Source organism: Cygnus olor, chromosome 12, assembly GCF_009769625.2.
Source record: "Cygnus olor isolate bCygOlo1 chromosome 12, bCygOlo1.pri.v2, whole genome shotgun sequence".
NCBI lineage: Eukaryota > Metazoa > Chordata > Aves > Anseriformes > Anatidae > Cygnus > Cygnus olor.
In genome coordinates, this window is record NC_049180.1 from 7,981,038 (window position 1) to 7,996,479 (window position 15,442).

Consider the following 15,442-nt stretch of genomic DNA (forward strand, 5'->3'; position numbering starts at 1 on the left):
GACTGATTCATATCCAAGCAATCTCAAGAGAAACCACTGTATACTAGGAAGGCAGAACTGCCTACTCGCAAACTTACACCATACCCGAGGTTGTTTTTTTCCCTTTAAAATGAGTTTCTAGTGTTGTTGAACTACAGAAATCTTGCAGGGGCTGTTTACTGGGGGCTGGGTTGTGTTTTTTATTTTTTGGATTCAGACACGCTCATGGAGGAACATATTTGAAGATGTGAATTATGCCAATAAATGTTAGCTGTTATTTTAAAAGCAAACAATGTAAAAAGTCATTTTTTTTAAACTTCAGTAATTGCCAAAGCAACTGTGAAATGTATTGCATGAAAATCTGAAACTGTGAGAAACTTGTCTTCTTAAAAGGGGAGAAGAGCTGTTATCAAACTAAAACTCAATATCTCAAGTACCATGGAAGAATGGTAAGCTAATAGCGCAGTGCTTTGACAATGCATCAAGAATGAGGTGAATACCCATTACGGAAGTAACTGTGTAGCTTAGAAACATCATTTAGGCCTCATTGCCAACTGAGATGGAAAGAAAAGAAATCAGAGAATACAATGTGCTTTTGCAATGAATTTTTGGGAAAAATGTGAGAGAAGGAAGAGAGGTCTTCAATATTTCCACCTTCTCTAAACGCCAGAGAAGAGAAAAGGACACGGAGCAAACACTCAAATTGCTCAATGGGAATTGTCTGCCAAATCACCTCTGAAAGTACTTTTGGTCTCAAGAATTAAAGGGAGGCTATTGCTGCCACTGTCTGGCACGTGTTAAAAGGCCAGATTTCTTGGAGCACGTTTGGCTGTAGAAGGTAGGAGAAGAGAGAATCAACCAAACTTGAAATGACAGCATTGCACAGTTTGTTTGTGTGGGATCCTTGTGGCATGAGTGGACTTGTGCGTGTGTGCATTGAGACAGGTTTTTCTCATTCTTTCAATGGAGCAAGAATTGAAACACAGGAGAAATAAGACCACTGTAAAACAGAGTAATACCCATCATTTTCAACCAGTACCCAGGATTAAACTCAAAACGGGGACAATAAACTGAAAGCACAATTGAAGAGTCTTTTTCCATCGCTGAGGAGCTCCAGTGTTTATATCCAAAGTGATGTTTGACCCAGAAATGGAGGCCCACCAGAAACCAACTACTATGCTATACCTTTGTCCCTGAAAGCCTTAAAATGAAGCAAAGTAGGTCATGACTGATTTTCTTACTCTTCCAGTTCAAATTGCTATAGTGGTTTCTTTTTTTTTTTCTACTCACAAGACCAAGTAATAATAAAGTAAAGCACCTCTTTCATATTCAAAAGGCTTTTTGAAAACAATTCCTAATTAATCTGCACAGGCTGTCTTTTTCTAAAAGAGATGAAACAAATGAGATAAAACACTATGATGCTCATAGAAACATTTTTGTTTGAAGTAAGAACAGGATATTTGTTTTTCAAGCTGCTACTCTGAATCTTTGGCAAGCATTAAGTTCACTTCAGTGCATCACTCCTCATTTCCACCCCCAGACTTCCTGCCTGTTACTCTTCACTTATCCCAGCAAATTTCGGTCCTATTCCCCAGCACTAATGCATCAAGCCTCGCTGTGACTGGACTGTCCTCATGGTAGTTCCCTATTCAGCAATACCTTAATGCAATCGAATCAAAAGCACACCAAAAATATTAATAATGCACACACCATGTCATCAGACCTAACTCAATGAAATAGTCCAGGGAAGGGTACCATTATGCAAGCACAGTGAACGTGAAACTGTAAGAGATTCTCATGTGCCAACTTTCCCGTAGGCAGGTGCTAGGCAGTGCAGTGTAAAAAAATATTAATAATAATCTTTTGCACGGATCCATGTACTTCATGGAAACATAATCCTCCTCTAACAGTAGAGCTTGGTAAGTATCTCTACAGCTGAACCTAGACTGTTGGAACTTTCTGAGAAACAGACTCTCATTAGGCTGCTCTGTCAGTGAACAGTGGCATTTACTTTGTACAATGCATGGAGATTGGACTGTCCCCAAATCTCTTGTCCAAATTTGGAAATAAATTTCCTTCTCCATTCCTGGGTGCAGAACACCATGTATGTAGCTGGGAACCAATTGAATGCATCATTAAATGCTTGTCCCTGCAATTTTCATAGTCTAATAGGAAAATCAAGAAGCGCTGAGTTACAATCAGGTATAATCCTCTGGTTTAGATGTGTAGGAGCACACGATAAGGCTCCTTAAACAGGCTACTGTAACACTACTAAACAGACGCATGCAAAGGGAGCTTTTGGAGTCAGGAAAAAATGGCAGAAATATTCTCCCTTCTCATGTTACACCAGGGTCTAAAGGAGTGATGAGCATGGACTGATGGTGAAGTTACTCCAAGAAGCCAAAACTACTTCGTGCTAAGTGACTGGGAGAGTACCAGCACATGGCCCTTAAAAGACCATCTTTCCAGCTTCATAAAACTGTGTTGCTTTTGATAAAAGCAAAATGGCTCTGGGCTGTTTTCATTAACAAAACCTCACCGTTCTCTAAGTGATTTCCCAGTATAGCACATGATATATGCAGCTACAGATACAACTCTAATTCAGAAAAGCTGTTTACAAAACAGCCTCAGTTGGTCATGTGCCACTGACAGGGGAAAGTGCTATTTAAAATATAAAGAATATAACAAATAGATGAAAAGAAGTGTCACACTATGCCAGATAGCAGAGGTTCAGAAAACCGTCTTATGTTTCAAACATGTAAGACTATTTGTAAATTTGGTTCTCCATGCATAATTTACAGAGAAATAGGGATAAAGCTAAGCAGTTTGTTTTCCACTTATTCTATGTGCTGATAAACTTTTAGAAAAATATTATTCTATTACTAGTACAAGAAAATTCATTTTGACAAGTCAGAATGAGGTATGACAGTAGTCATAGTTGATATTCTAACTGATGAGGGTTCTCTTTTTGTGTAACCTGTTGTGGGAAGCTTTGTGGTTCCTAGCATATCTGAAATAATTTCATTGCAGTTATTTTAGAGTCAGCTTGTAGCTTTAAAATGTAGCCACTGGAATGTAGTAGATTTGTTAAAAAAAAAACAACAAAGGTTAAAAAAATGTAGCTTTATATATAAACTGCTTAGTGAAAAAGAAGCAGAGTAAGATCATAAAAAGCTTTAAAAAAATCAATTTATTTTTAGATTTCAAACCACAGAATATCTATCTCAAGTAAACCACTTCATTACAATGCTAGTGCGTTGACTTACACCATGATCTTAGTTTGAGATTTTACAGCCACTCTAGTGTTTGTTCACATAAGAGACATATGGGGTCATCGTAAGATCTACAACAAAGGTGTTTTTTTTTTTTTTTTTATTTAATTCTGCATTTACCTTACTATTCATAGTGATAAGCAAGAGCTAAGCCCTTCAACCTCACTATTTCATTAGGTTATATTTTATCGATTACTAAACAGCTGTTATTAAGTTAAAAACAGAAAAAAAAAAAAAAAAAAAAAAAACAAGGAAAAAAAAGAACACAAAAAAAACTTGAAACGCTGTTTTATTTAAATCAATTACACTATAGATGCCAGAGAAAAGTTGGTGATGTATACCTAGAGCAAGTTTTTGTGGAGTTTACAGAACGTTTTAGATTTCGGACACTAAACGAATCCTTTAACGTGCATTCAGAAGACTGATATCAAACTGTCACTATATGATGAGGTAAATGATACATAAAGTCAATGGAGTTCCAGTGGAAATGTTTTAGATCTCTCTGTCCATAATCCCTACCCTTGATGCTTATTCAGTACAGGCCAACCTGCATCACAACACAAGCAGCCTCCAACAATAGATGACAGGTGTTCATTTACCCATCGCCCAGAGTTCCAGCTAGCAGGGCGTGGCAGCAGGCAGGCACCCTTTGCATTTTGCATGTCTCCTTTGGAGCCTTGAAATTCCATCTGACCCACGGGGGCTTTCGTGTCCAAAAGAATAAATTGAATTTAATTTCTGCCAAAAATAAGGATCCTTATTTCTGCCAAATGATTTGAGCTGTGGGTAATGATTTTCATATAGATTAGGAGAATAAAATGGCAAGGTTAATCAGGTGCCCTTAACAAAAATGTACATCTTGTGACTTCCTTTATTTGGAATTCATTAAGCAACATTGAGTTTCTCTTTACACTATCACAAGTCTCCCACAGCTCATGATCAGGTATTGCATTTCCCCTGTCAATAGGGCTGCAAACTCGGGACCTTCATGGCCTGCACACAGACATACGTATTTTGTACCTTTTGGCGTTTTCTTTGTTAACATCTGTGAATTCCTTGTTATTGTTCAAATTACTCCCCCCGTCAGCCACCCCCCCCCAGCCCTGCCCCTCCCCCCCCCCCCCCAACTGTTTCTCTGTTTCCTGCCTTTCTGTCCCCACACCAGCTACAGTATCTTTTGTGGTTTTGTTTTGGCTTCACACAGCTCTTCCTGTTCTTTACACTCTTTAGGTATCCTCAGTACTGCAGGTACGGGCTGCACCACCACTTAGGCACCACCACTTAGGCTTCCCAGTCCCATTTCTCCAGGCTTCAGACAGGGTCCTTTTCCATCAATTGCAGCAACATGATGCAAAGCCTTCCCACCATGGGAAGCACAATTATCTTTCCTCCATTGATCCTCTTTCAGCAGCACCAGAAAGCCTTAAGTTTTCAACAGTAAAAATACAAGGCCTTCGCACTCCCTAGCATTTCAGTCTTACTTGTAGGAATCATTCCTACTTGTAAGAGAACTGCAATGAAGATTTTAATTTGTCATTAAAGCAGAGCAAAACCAAAGTCCATCAGAATAGATCGAGACACCATAACCAACAAATAATCACGCCATCACTGTCCCCTAACTTTGCTACACGCCCATCCTGTTTCCAGCACATATCCACTCTGCTGTACCTGAACTTGATTTTAAATTGCAGCCATCTCATGTTTCTCCTGCAAAACAATGAGTACTTTTTGCTATAAACAACAATTACTTTCCAGTAGATTACTCATGTGCATAAAGACTACTTACATGCATAAAAAAAATTAAAGTAAGAAACAGTTCTTCACCTTAGTGAGAGGTGAAGAGGGACTGAGAGTGCAACCACGTGCCCTACCAGGCAGTAGGAAAGATGTGCTTGCAGCGCCCACTAGCCAGGGCACTTGCATGCCCTGGTATGCCCAGACCAGGCTTCACTGCCTCTCTCATCTGTCAGCCAATTGCATGGGCAGCCACTCCCTAACCCAGTTCTGTCAAAGTGATCTCGTTAACTTAAACGCTTTTAATAGGAAGGTGTCTTTTAAACCAAATTATTTTGACAGAGCTGGGTTAGGCCATTGCTCACGCTATTCTTCCACCAACAGCAATGCTAATTTACGAGGTTCTAGCAGTCCCCTGCCCCCAACATGCCAGCTGCATGTGTCCCATCATCCTTCTCTATTCTCAGTTCCTCTCCTCACTGCAGTTTAAGTCCCCTTCGTTATGCTATTTGCGAGACAACACCAAAAGCCAGATCAGTGAAATGACACGGCTTAAAAAAATTCCAAAGCCTCGTTTCAAGAAGTCTTTTCCTTTACATTTATAAGCCAGATCATTGCCCAGATCTAGTTTACAGCATGGCTGCACGAGCAGTTGCATCAGCACAACTGAAGAGCCTATAAACTACAGGACAACGACAAAGTTTTGAAAACAGCTGTGCTGCCTAAGAGCATATGAAGCTTGGCTATGTACTTCAGAGAGCAGACACAAAAGGTTGAATCAACAAAACTGAATAGAGGGTAACTTCTGGAAAAGAGGAGGGAACGAGCAGCTACGGACAGAGGAACTACTTAATAAAACTCTGGCAGACTCCTAGTATATAGCCATGGCAGTCTGATGCGGCTCCATCCACCCATGCTGGCAGATTTTAGGGACGGAAACCTCTCCCAGGGGCTCAGCAGCAGCCAGAGGTGCTGTTCTGAGGCTGTCTGTCAGGAGGGGAGCTCCCAGCCACCCCGGCCACCTGCAGCACACACCACTGCTCGGTGGTGAGCCAGCAGCCAGGTTGTGGGCTGTGCATGTTCTAGGCATGGCCCCAAGTCATAATTATACTTGGTAGCTGCTCTGAATTTCACTGGCTAGCAGTGATTTTAAGGGACTGTTACGTCACCTGGAGTTAACTGCAACACAGAGCAGCATTATCCACATGGCTTTTCCTCTAGGCAAAGCACCTGAAATTTCAGAGGAAGGAAAATGTTATGCTAATTCTGCACTAGCATGCGGGGTAATGTACACTTGAAGAGTATTTCATGCTGTCAGAGATGTGCAGGAAAGAATCCTGCCAATCGGTGCAAATCAACTGTCCAAGTTTATATTATATATTTTGTGTAGCAATTTGCTTACAGTTGCTTAGTGAATCAAAGGCAGTTATCTAAAGAATTACTTATTTTAGCATCAACAGTAACAGACTCCACCTCTCTCTTTCCTTTGGTCTTAGATGTTCTGTCCTACTCAGACGCACACAGAGGAATTCACTATGCAAAGATATGCCACCAGGTTTTCTAAACTTAGTCATGCATTGCTGCTCTTTAAAGACATCCAAGCAGTTCTTTAGGTTATTAGGCAAGTTTTTATACTTGCTTTAAGTGCTAAGGGAACATCTTAAGCACAGGGCTCACCAGGCCTTACATCGGACATACAGCAGATGGAATCCATATGCTTGCACCGAGGTTATACATACAGGTACATGCATGCAAGTACAGAAATGCAATGGTTTCCTCACTATATGGACCTATAATACTGAATGGAGAGGTTCTTCATCCACCTTCATGTTTATTATTAGCAAAAGCTGGTCACTTCAGTTTTAGGGTTATGTTTCAGAGGCAGAGGGAAGAATGAGAAAAGCTTTTTAAAGATACAGATTCCTCCTCCTTAGTTTCCTTACTCTTCTCCCTTAATTAGAAAACACTGTGACCAGGGTCCCAGTGTCCTAGAGAAGAAGCTGCTACGGGAAATAGGTCATTACACAACCTGACTAATGCTTTGAGATAGAGAAAATGCTATGTGCATCACACTGAAATATATCTTTAATCAAACAATTTAACAAATTGGCCCTTGTTCTTTGATAACAGAATATTCTTTAATAATCATATCTACAAGGTCTAATTTATGTTAGTGATTAGCTAAACCTTTTCCTTTTTGTCAAATATTTACTTTCATTTTTAAAAAAGAAATGTAAGAGTTAGTGCTTAACTTCTATTGAAATCAACAGAATTTCTTATTGCGGATAGTTTTGGTAAGCTTTGATGCTAAAATCAATATGGGCCAAAGTTAAACCTGCCAAGGCTCTGATACTTTGTATAGAAACCAGTCAGTCTCTGGAGAAGTGTTCACTACTTCATAAAACCAGACTGCATAAAAAAATTAAATAAATAAAATAATAAAAAAGGTTGCATTGCTAGCACTGCCGAACTATTTTTCTGGTACATTTTATTATTACTTGCATTGTATAGCACTCAGAAATTTCAGTCATCAGTCCAGCTGTGCTAGACATTGTGCAGACACAGAACAAAGAGGCAGTATGTGCTCCACAGAGTTTGCAATTGAAGTAATTGACTTGTTTGATTGCATTTCCACTCCAAAGAAATGAGTATCCATAATACTTTAGGTGGATATCTTTTTTTTTTTAAAAAAAAAAAAAAAAAAAAAAGACAGCTGATACCAAAAGAATAGACATTAAAATGACAATATAGCTATTTTATGTCTACCATAGAACAAAAAGTATTTGTGAACTTCCCTTTCAGCTTCTTATACTTAGAAAAGTAAAAAAGAAAAAGATTTCTTTCCGGGTGTATGGGAGTCAGACACCCTACTGATCTGTGTCAGAACATCAGTTCACCGCATGCCATCATGCTGAGAAGCTCACGATACTAGCTCAAAATGGAGAAAGAAGAAAGCCAAAACCTGTTTGAACAGCTAAGGTGGTCCAGAAACTTAAACATGACAAAAATAGTCATATCTGCGTTGTTTTCATTCTATATGTAGTAAGAGGAAGAAAGTCGTTTTTATTCTCTAAAGTCCCCAGATTAAAGTGATTTTCCTTCGACTAAAACAGAATTGCGTTACATACAGATTTAATAGCTCCAGCTCATGCCAACCTCATCTCAAACCAAGGTTCGTTTTTACGAGGGCGTATTACATACTTTGAAGACCTATACCACTTTTAAAGGAGAGAAGGGAAAAAAGCAAGTTGTGCACAACACGAAGAGAGCTCATAAAAAGGCAAACAGATTGGCCTGTGACTGAGAATTAGGTGTTAACCATGCTCTGCCTAGGGCATCGTTTATCATGAGAGTTTCAGCAGCTGGGATGTGCTTATCCTGTACTTGCTGAAAAAATGTTTAAATATTAATGGAGAACATAAATATCTTGCTTTCTGGGCTTCTTTTCTGGTCCTTTTTTTTTTTTTTTAATAGAACAGAGCTCTCATTTTCACTGGTTTTCTTTAAAGAATGTTAGATATTCTCTATTTAATTAAGCAAAACACAATAATTAAAGAAAAACCCACAAGTTTTCCTGACATGTAATCTGATGAAACTAAAACTAAAAAACCACGTCTGCTCCTCATGATTTAGTGAAAGCTATATAAACTTGTCAGCCACACACAAATGTGTACATAAACTAAAAAAGGAGAAATGTGATCATAACTGGACTATTCTAACTACATACAGTACTGCTGCAGTAAACTTATTCAAATCTTTTTGCTGAAACAGATGAAGTAAGAGGTGAAGGATTTTAATTTTGCATTTTTGAAGTTGATTGCAGTTTTCCAAGCAACTCATTAAAGTTGATGGTAAAGAATTGGGGTCTTGCAACATGATCATATTTTTCTTTTTTCTTTTGCCACATTGAGGTTTTTATGGATTTCGTTTGCTTTTTATTTTTAATCTGACTTTTGGAAAAGCACAAAAATAAAGCTCATAGACTGCAATACAGAATCCAACAAAAATTTCACTAGCATTAAGTTCTGATGGTTTGTTCTGAAAACACAATCACAGCTATTACATTCAATCCATAAGAGGGGTTCACACCTAAAGCATTGCTTAATAACAAAAAACAAATAATGAAAAGCACTACCTGTGAATGCATACAGGTCATCTGCATTAGCATTTAGGGGCTCTAACATAATGATTTTATACATATATATTAAATATATACATATCTGTAATTACAATAATCAGTGACTGCAAAGGAAATGGATTTAAATGTTATTCTGTGTTCTTCAAATTAGTCTAAGCATTCATTGCTTCCTAAGAGTAAGCTACTTCAAATGAAAATAGAATATATTAGAAAGTTGAGGCAAGGAATTAATGACCGCCAAGAGTGGCTGTTTTCATAATATTTTTCAACTCCCACAGCTGGTTGCAAAGATCTGAGCAAGACACACCGAGCAACACCTTTTTGAGGCAGTCTATAACTTAGGCACCACAGGGTTCAGTAGACGCTTCTTGTGGAAGGTTTTGGTTCTTTGGATCTAAGATTGGTACACATTAGTAATTTAAAGTCTGAGCAAGGTGCTGATCATCCTCAATTTCAAATTATTTTCACAAGACATATCATGCTGCACACCGTGGAGGATCAATTCTATGAGTATTATCATTGCAACTGATGGATAAAAGTTACAGTCTCATGCCTAGAAAGTAGGAATCAGTTTCCTGCCTGGAGTTAGCTGCTTTAAACTCTATCCATTGGTACTGAACTGGATCAGAAGTCATCTTTCCGTTTCAGCTTGCATGTAGCACTTTAGTCCCCAGTGCTTTTTGCAGGCAAAATTGTATTAATACAGTTGAAATGCCACTGTGTTGGTGTTATTTACTTGGTTGACAAAATGAGAAACCTACTGAACAGATTCCAAAACAAAAGGAATAAGAGATCTATCTGAGAGGAAAAATATGTATATATAAATTTGAAATCTCAGACTGACTTGGACTTTATTTTGTTCTATTTCTATCTACTGCTCAAACAGTTATGTTCAGAAAGCTATGAAGTGAGCCACCTTTTCTATGGCAACAACACTAAGAAAAACGTTGAGTTTCCATCATCTAATTTAATTCTATTTATGTGATCTTATGGTAGCGATGATGCTTAAAGTGTTCCAAGCTCGAAATGGTTTAGCATTTCCCTCCCACTGAAAGAATTTGGTGTTATTTTAAATTCATGGTTGAAAGACTCTTATATGATTTTCAGGAATGCAGATATAACTCAGGTGTATACTGTAAACACACAATTGTCATTATTAATAGTATATCCAAAAGGTCAGACTAATGACATTGTAGAGGACAACAGAACACAAAATGAATACTGCTGAGATATACAGTATCTCTTACGGTTCTTGGATATGCTATAAAAACACTCATTTATACTACATAACATAAGCTGTGCCTTTCTGTTTTTCATAACCATCACTTGGAGATTTATAGCATAAAGAGATTACAGTATGTGTTCACATCTCATTCAGAAATTTAGAGGTCAGCTTATTTTCCCCTTGTCTTACTTTCCCAAAAGTCTCTCAACTTTTGGAAACGAAATTATCTATATCTAACATGGGTCAAATGGGGGTATTCCAGGTCCCCATTTTCAGTAAGTGGCTGAAAAAGTCCCAGCTAAAGTCTCTAGGGCACTTAGGTTTTCCAAAATGAGTGCTTTAAAAGATAAAATCTGCAAGTACATGATAAGAAATAGAGTGAAAATTCAGGGAGTACTTCAAGCGGTAAGAGACATAAATCTATATCTACAGGCAATTATTTGTTCTTATCTGTAATGGTTCTAAATACCGAAGAAAGGATTTAAATATATTTTTTTCTAATAAAGAAGACTACAGCATGTTTTCATAGTGATATAAATAAAACGTCCAAAGATCAATTAATGGATTAATTTTAAAGGTGTGGTATTATTGGAAAAAAAAATAAAGATTACCATTGACAAAGAAAATCAATTTAAATCTGATTGTGGGACCACTTCCCCATTTACAACTCTGTTTTGGACCTCAGTAGCTGATGGGAATGAATGAACTATACTGAAAAATCAGAGTGACTTTGTCTAAGGAGGATTCTATCTCTCACAAAGATTTTGTTTTTTGTTTTTTTGTTTGTTTGTTTGTTTGTTTGTTTTAATGAAAGGTATGAAAGGAAAAGATGTCCTATACATGGATACTTCTTATTAAAGGCAGCTGTGTTTGTTCAGACACACATACTTCTTACTTTTTTAATCTCGTAAAAAACGACCCAAGTTACTCTCTTGGCTAGCAGCCTGCTCAGTTAACAAATTGCTCACCTGTATATTTTAAGAACCTACTTCCATAAATACTTCAATCTCTGAGGACATTGAAGGCCCTCAGCTTACAACTGGGCATGCAAACTGAAGTTCTCTGCAGCCAGGATGCAAGTTTTACAAAAAAGGGAGAGCTAATAAATAGTAAGCCTAAGAGGAAGTTAGCAGAAGGCTGCGCTCATTCTATATGCAGTGAGGTAGAACAATAAGGCCGAACAAATGAAAACCTTAGACTAGAATATTACATAATAATCGGTTCCCTTCCTAGGGTTTTCCTGTCTCAGATATTCATACAATTAGGTTGGGAGGTGATACTACAGAGAACTTTTGGTTTTTGGTATTATCACGTTTTACGGATGTGAAATTTGATAAATACACAAGTATGCAAAATACTAACCTCTTCTAGCTGCTTTATCATTTTTTTTAAGGTAGGTGAAGGGCACGCTGGGGTAATTTTTCAGTCTTCCAAATGTATTTATTATTTATTTATATTTACTGAGAAGCTTATCATGAAGTCTCCTCTTGTTCATAACAGTCTGGTGTTGAACCTAGACAAGGAATACCATTCATACAAAAGTATTGCATATTTCTCCTCATCCTTATTGCAGAGAAACTTCAAGAATTTACAAAAGAGGATAAGCAAAGTTAAGAGGATTCTTTATCTATAGCTTCGGTAGTTATCAGCTCTATTCTTTAATTGAAACTGAAGTAAGCAGCTGTTAGCTTCCCTTCTATTAAGCACTAATGTGGTAGATTTGAAACAATAAACAGTTAACGTTATTTGATTTCTCACAATCACCAGCCCCCCAAAAAACATCTGGCAGCAATACCCAGAGACAAATGACTAGCCATTTATGCGATCAAGTTGGCTGTTTAAAAGCGTCAGCCTTTATGAAAATTTTAATATTTATTCCTACATTCAGAGGAAAGAAAGACAGAGTCATTTACATGAAACAGAGCGTGTGCGTTTGTGCCTGTCTGAAACAGGGGAAGAAGGAGGCAGAAGTGAGTGCATAGAGTTTGATACCTGTTGGCAACACAAACAGGTTTGTGTAACACCGTTACCTGCCAGGTTGGATAGATTCCACTCTATTTACTCTAGTACTGAATGCAAACTGTTTGAATTGAAACAGATTCAAGACATGACTGAACAGCAACAAACCACAAAGGAATTCCTGCCTGCGTTAAGTGGTGTCACCTTCATGGCGGTAGGCACTGTCTGAATAAGGATTTGAGTTAATCTCTTCTATAATATCCACAGAGAAACTGCCATCGGTTTTCTGTGCTGAAGCTTTGCAGTTCTATACCCTGATCCTGCGCCTGCCAGGCTCCCCAGCCAAGCACTGTGCACAGGTCTGATGCTGTCTAGCAGGGATGCTGACAGCTCCAGTCTCCCGACCGGGATGCTGCTACCCAGCAGATACTGTAGCCAAGCAGAATCTAGGGATGTGTTACTCCCCTGCCTTCCTTAAAGAGCAGAGGAAGCGTTCAGTGGAAGAGCTGGCTTCAGGGGTCGACAGACTCCTGCATTTCTTCTCTGGGAGCCTTAGCAGTGATGCAGCTAATGAGTGACTGGAGCTAAGGGGCTTTTTCCCTCTCCGAAGTTTCAGCTGGCTGCATTATCTGTTTAGTCAACCAGAGACAGGGAAGCAAAACAACTTGTGGGACAGAGATGACTCTTGGCTAGTTACAGCTAAATATTCATTCCCCTCTCAGCTTCTAAGAGGAAGAGCGTTTCTGAGATACTTTCCTTTCTGAAAGTAGGAAAGGAAGCTATCATATTGTTTCTACTTATTTATCTATTTGAAGGGTGGAAAGCTTGGGGGGAGGAAGGTGGTGATAAATCAGGGGGATTTCCCCCCCTTATGGTTCTTCCAGCCTCCTCCTCCCTCATTTACATATCTGGCTAGTGGGTGATTTTTATTCTCAGCACGAAAACTGCAATCTATTTCAATGCATGAATGCAGCCCCGCATCTATTCAACACAGTGAAATAGCCCAAAGATTTATTGTACCAAATGAGAAACCAAGGAGAAGAAATGGGTTCTCTAGTCTTGGAAACAACCCTCTCTGATCCAAAGTCCTCCTGATCCTTTAGAGGAGGGATGAAAAAAAAAAAAAGGAAAGAGAAATAGCCACACCACCATCACCACCACTCCTCCTCCCAAGGGGAAAAAATAAATGCTAACTACCATCCCATGACATTTTCATTATCAGGAATTTTCAAAGATCTGACTTAATGAGCCACTATAGTTCAGCCTAATACCGTACCTATTAAGGAGGAAGGCACTTGCACAGTGCACCTTGCGAGAACACAGACAGGCACTAAGTCAAAAAGAAATCTACAGAGAGACAGCCCTCCGCCAGCGAGACATAAATAACACTAATAAAATGAATACTCACTCTTTCAAGGACCAAGGAAGCAGCTTGCTAACAGCCCCTTCACACACAGATTGAAAGCGTGAGGTAAAAAAACATTAGGCAGTCCCTGTGAATAGGCAGGATTCTCCAGATCTTCTTTTCATGCTTTTTGAGGCTGCTGATGCTGGAGGAGATGTTGGTTACTTAGCTTCTCGGGTTTCTGTGCCTGCATGCTAAAGTGCAGTTATTAATTTCTCCCTTTGCACAAGCCACTGGCAGCAGCACGTCTCCAGGAAAGCAGGGATATTCCAAATAAATCCACTAATTCCGGCTCTGAGCGCTCCAACGTGCCTGCCTGCCAAATGTAACTGTGAAGTGATGTGGAAAAGTGAGCTGGGAGCCTCCCCTGACAGCTCTTATTGGGCTGATCTCGGAGGCAGGTCTAGCGCTTAGAAATTCATGTAAGCAGTTTTGGGCGTTTTTTTTTTTTTTTTTTTTTTTTTTTTTTTTGGGCCCCTCTCCTTCGCACCCCCCCAGCCAGCCTTTAACCCGGTAAGCACACAACTTTTCCACACACCGCGGAGCCACTCGTTCCCGGGGAGCGGCGGCAGGCGCTAACTCCGAGCCGGGGCATTTCCCTCAGGCCGGGCAGGAGGGCGCCAGGGGGTGGTGGTGATGATGGGGGGCCGCTCTCAGAAAAGCGGGGTCCCTAGGGAGCAGCCCACCGGGGCTGGGATGTGCCCGGAGCGGCGGGAGGGAAGGAGGAGGCGAGGGAAGGAGCCCCCAACCTCTGAGGTGATTCCCGCCGCCAAGGGGAGGCCGGGGCTGCGGCACGGGGAGGGCGGCGGGATCGGCGAGGAGAAGGGAGCCCAGAGAGGGACAGGGAAGGGCAAGAAGCGGCGGGGTGGGACAGTAGGCAGCTGTTCATCTGTGGCAGAGCCTGCGGGAGACACCGGCAGGCACTCTGGGGCTTGGGAAGGCGTTATTTAAGCACCTCTTGCAAACAAAGCCCAGAGAAGCGCAGGCATTTAAATTTTCTCCTGTACTGTCTTAAAGCCAAGGGTGGCCATCAAATTTCAGAGCAGAAGGCTGAAGCAGCATAAAAGCAGAACAGAGCCAAGACCGTCTCTCCCCCCGGCAAGAGATGGCTGAAGGGCAACCGTGGTACAGTAAGTTGTTCACCATCACCCCCTTTCCAAACCCTCTGCAAAGGACAGCACTGGGATCCTGTGCAGTCCCATCCTGGCGAGTACTGGAAGGGGTCTAAGGGACAGCGAGGCCCAAGTACCCCTAGTGCCTGTTGGCTTCAAAGGGCTGAAGGTTGCTCGGCCGTCTGAGACTCAGCAGGGCTCCAGGTAGGGCTGAGAGCCGAGTGCACCTGGGGAGGGAAGCACAGGAGGCAACAGAGCAGCGAGCCCTTTGCCCACCTTCTTTAGCAACTGAGTTAGTTGTCTTCTGTTTTATGGTGCACATACCATCTATGAGCAGATGAAATGCTTTATATTTAATGTTAGAAAGCTGATCTACATAGTTAACATCGCCTTCCCACCCTCCACACATTTAACATTTACCAACAGATAAGGGATCAGTATTGTTAGAATCAGAAGGTACAGACTGACTCTTAAACTGGTCCAACAATTCACTAACAGTGTTGTGGAAGGTTTAAGTGCACTCACTTTCCTCATCATTCTACATTCTACAGCTGTAGACGAGCATTGAATGAGGTTTGTTCAACTTTATTTGAAGGGTGGTCATTTTCAACTCATCTA

At 40.2% G+C, this 15,442-nt stretch overlaps 1 protein-coding gene across 1 annotated transcript in view; it reads right to left on the reverse strand.

Moving 5' to 3' along the window:
* Positions 1 to 14,107, reverse strand: part of CDH8 (cadherin 8) — a 147,315-nt gene extending 133,208 nt beyond the window's left edge. Inside the window, exon 1 of the mRNA XM_040571362.1 lies at positions 13,716 to 14,107. The gene's annotated coding sequence lies outside the window, so the exon portion shown is untranslated. The remainder of the gene's footprint in view (positions 1 to 13,715) is intronic.
* Between the last annotated feature and the right edge of the window lie 1,335 nt (positions 14,108 to 15,442).